This window comes from Cupressus sempervirens, chromosome 1 (genome assembly GCF_028749045.1).
Source record: "Cupressus sempervirens isolate cs-2001-9-10 chromosome 1, ASM2874904v1, whole genome shotgun sequence".
Classification (NCBI taxonomy): Eukaryota; Viridiplantae; Streptophyta; class Pinopsida; order Cupressales; family Cupressaceae; genus Cupressus; species Cupressus sempervirens.
The window spans coordinates 456,991,576-456,995,741 of NC_143118.1; the positions used below are offsets into that span (position 1 = coordinate 456,991,576).

At 29.6% G+C, this 4,166-nt stretch overlaps 1 pseudogene; it reads right to left on the bottom strand.

Annotated features, from left to right (window-relative positions):
* Positions 1–802: 802 nt before the first annotated feature.
* On the bottom strand, positions 803–2,063 carry LOC149578270 (salicylic acid-binding protein 2-like; annotated as a pseudogene).
* Between the last annotated feature and the right edge of the window lie 2,103 nt (positions 2,064–4,166).

Below are 4,166 nucleotides of genomic sequence, written 5' to 3' on the forward strand. Positions count from 1 at the left end.
ACACCCCACTAGGGAACCCAAAAGAAATTAACCTAAAGTTTCACTAAACACTAATACATTATAGGTCAATTTTTGACTTTTCATTTTGACCAAGACCTTAATTGGCTTGTTGAATATGTGTGTGTGTGTGTGTGTGTGTGTGTAGTTTTTATGCCTGAGTTGGTCAAAATTTTGACCAAATCGGGTTCATAATAAAAAAAAAGAAAAAAAGTGCCATCACTTTGTTATTTGGCTAGAGTAGGTTAGAAGTGGTCTATGTGTGCGGAAGCCATTTGAGGTAAGAGTATTTTGCATCGATCCATTTTCATTTGAGGTTTTTTTTCTAGATCTTCTCATCAATACATCAAATCTTTTTTTTCTTGTTTTGATTCTGACAGTCATGTCGTTGGAGTCTTAATTGCTAAACATCATGGGGTTTGGACTCCTACTCATTCTATTTGATTTGGCTTTGTCTAATCCATATTGTGATGTGAAAATTTGGGATGAATTAAAATATATGTTGCAACCCCTAAATGTAACATAGTAATGTGACTACTTCTATATAGTTCTCTACTTGTATAGAAGTGAAATATTATAGAGGTGAACCATTGAGAAGTCCTTTCATTTCAACCTTAATGTCTGAAAATTACCAAAATAGTTTTTAATTGGACTCAAAAATTAATACAAGGTTTTAGCAAACATCTGTATTGTATATTATGAATTCTGAGTTTTGTTTTCAACTTTTTAAGGCTTTTCATTGTCCACTTTATCAAGAAGGACCAAAATTAGAAAATGATAATGTTTTAAACTACTTCATGCTATATCATTGATGTAACTGACATAATGAAAAGATGTCAATGACTACAAGTTTAAACAAGGGAATGAGTGAATATTCTAACTCCCTAACTTTTTTTTAAACATTACTTTCTTCTTTAATTACCTCAGTTGGGCTATTTTGGTACAACATTTTCCTTGAGAAAGTAGGGCCAATATTCAATGATATTGGGAGACCATTCTCTCCCATTATAAATTTTGTGTCTCCCCATGATTCAATTCTTTCTTGCAGCTCATTTATCATATAAATGGTAGAACTCCATGATTTCCTTTCTTTCTACTTAAGTTGTGGAGAAAATGGAATGGATAAGCTTATGTAAATTGAAGTTGGATTGATTTTTTTATAAATACATATAAAGATTGAATTTTATAAGGAAAGTAGATTATCACTTTTCTTTTATATTTTTAATTAACGTTAGGGGATTTCATAAATATGATTTAAAACTTAATTCAACTAAATTTAATATATAGAGAGATATTTCTTGAGGTGCTAATTACAACTTAGCACAATAGAAAAATTGATCCAGCTACATACATATTCCAAAATCCAAATAATAAAACAATATAACTCACTCAACCTGTGCTAAGTGACTAACCTCAAGATTTTGCACAAAAATAATGTAGACTAGGAAAAATAATCATCGATAGCTTTCATTTCAGCATTCAAGTTTTTTAAGATTGGTCAACACCCTCACTTGTAGACCTCTCATGTCAAGCACTTTCCATACTAATTCAAAACCATGTTCTTGCTTCTGAGCTAACAGTTCTTGAGGTGCATTTTCTTGTAAACCATTAATTTTGTTAAACAATTCACTGAGAGGCATAAATGTTGGCATAAATACAGTGACTCTGATATTCTCTAGGAATTTCTCCATTATTTAGCTCAAATTCATGCCTCCAACATTGTGACCCGGGTCAATATTACTTGCACCCAAAAAATTAAAACTGGATGGAAGTAAAACAAATCGTTTAGTCAAAGGAAAAAAGAAGAAGTGGTGTAGAGATCCTATTTTTTGGTGGGGAGGAAGAGAGTTGAACAAATCAACAAGTCGATAATTTATGTCAAACCATGTTTGAATTTGATGGGCATCCATTGGGTAAATTCCACAAGAGGCAAGATCTATTATAGTGGCTTCATGTTCTGCTTTTCATAGGAGAGGGAGAAGTTTTTACCAACACTAAGCTCCATGAAATCCTCCATGAAAAAACACAAATTGTGTGGTTTCCTCTGCCACTACCTTTGCCTCCATCACTAATTTTCTTTAATGAATTAACTCTTTCACAAGAGTTGATTATAAAAAAATGGAGAACAAATACAATAGATATATGACATCATGACATGTCATGTCAATAGAAGAAAAAGATAAAACACATCCATTTCACAAGTAAGTTAAAGAAAGTAGAAAGTAAAGGTTATTTGCATCATAACTTGATTGAAAACAATGACCACTAATATGTGTCATCATTTTTTAAAAGAGAGACTATTAAAGGGAAAGGGAACAAATACAATGGATATATTACAATATTTTATACAAATTAAAGAAAAAGTCTTGAATGATGATACATATCTAGATCACATGATCAAGTAAATCAAGAAATCAAAGATTGTTTGCATTAAAGGGTATGTGCAGGATCATGGTGTGCCAAAAAGTGGTGATGTGAAAAATATGTAGTTCTAAAATGCCTCAAAACATTTCAAAATATATTCCAACTTTTTTCCCACCTATCCTAATAATAAACAAAAATAATTAATACCTTTATAAGGTCTACTTTATCTTTTGATACCAACCCTATATGGTCAACTTTTAAAACATCTTGAAAATGTGTTTTTGGCCTGTTATTGTGTGCTTTTTACTTCGAACATGTACCTCACAACTTTTTTTTCATCAAAATTTGATGAAATAAAAATGGTTTCTTAATAATGTTCTTAGTTTTCCATAAATGTAAGGTTTGTTAAATTAAGAGTTCAATAAGTAATTATTACTTATTTTCTAATGGAGTTACATATAAAGTGTTGATTGACACACTACTTGAAAAACAACTATAATTTTCAAATGGTGCAATATTTTTGAAATCCAAAAGATGCATCACATTCTATGCTTCTTCTACTATAAGGAAAAAAATTAATTTAATTTTGCAGAGTTTTGAATTAGTTAAGGTGGTGAGACATGAGATTTTTTTATTCCAAAAATACTATAGTAGAAAATTAATAATTATTTATTTATTTAGAATAAAAATATCCAAAAATATGTGTCACATCTAGGCATGAGTCTACTTCCTATATCTAGAATATTATTAAAAAATATTATCATTTGGTTTTGATTAAGGTGGTCAAACATACATCTACTTATTTTTGTCTAGAAATTTTTGTACTATTACATTAAAATTTGAAATTTTGACAAATTAATTTTTATTTTTTTTATATAAGGCCTTGTAGTTTAGAAACAAAATTTAATTTTCTAGAGATTCTTTTATCTCAACTTTTTGATATAAAGTTTATAACAAGTAGAAAATTGCACATCAAGTTGACATAACCCTGATTTGTTGATATTTTATTGCTACTTAAGAGCATAGATTGGTTGACCATGATCCTGCACATACCCTAGAAGTATTGACTACCAACATAACTTATTATGGATTATGGATACATCACATCATCTTGCATTTCTTCATATTGAACATAGAAATTACATTCAAAACTAGCAACTTCAATGTTATTTGAAATAACCATCTACTACCAACATGTGTCATCAATAGTTGATTATAAGAAAAGATGAAAACATATAATAGGTATGTCATATCATACACCATGAATTAAAGGAAGGAAAAATTGAATGATGAAACATATCTATATGACATGTTCAAGTGAATCAAACAAGTCAAAGATTACTAGCATTACAATCTGATTCCAAAATTTTAATCAAACTATAAACAAATGTAGTTAGGGTTAAGGGTCTTTTTAAACATTATAAGCAATGGAAAAGTTGAACATTATGCATAATAGAGAACATATTATCTAGTGCAGTACAAGATTGAGTAATTGTACCTATAAAAAAATTTCTTTTGTAAGTTACAACATTGACCTATTGTGCATATAAGGTAATATAAGGCCAATAAAATATGAGATCATTGTCATGGAATCTACATCAGACCTAATGAGGAAAATGATGTGTCTTTTTCCTTTTTCATGAATGTTTTAATAAGGAAATTGAAGATGCAAAGTGTACAAAAGTTGTGTAGGATGCCCAATATTTTAGTGTGGCAACCCAATAAAATATGAGATCATTGTCATGGCATCTACGTTAAACCTAATGAAGGAAATGATACGTGTCTTTTTCCTTTTTCATGAACAT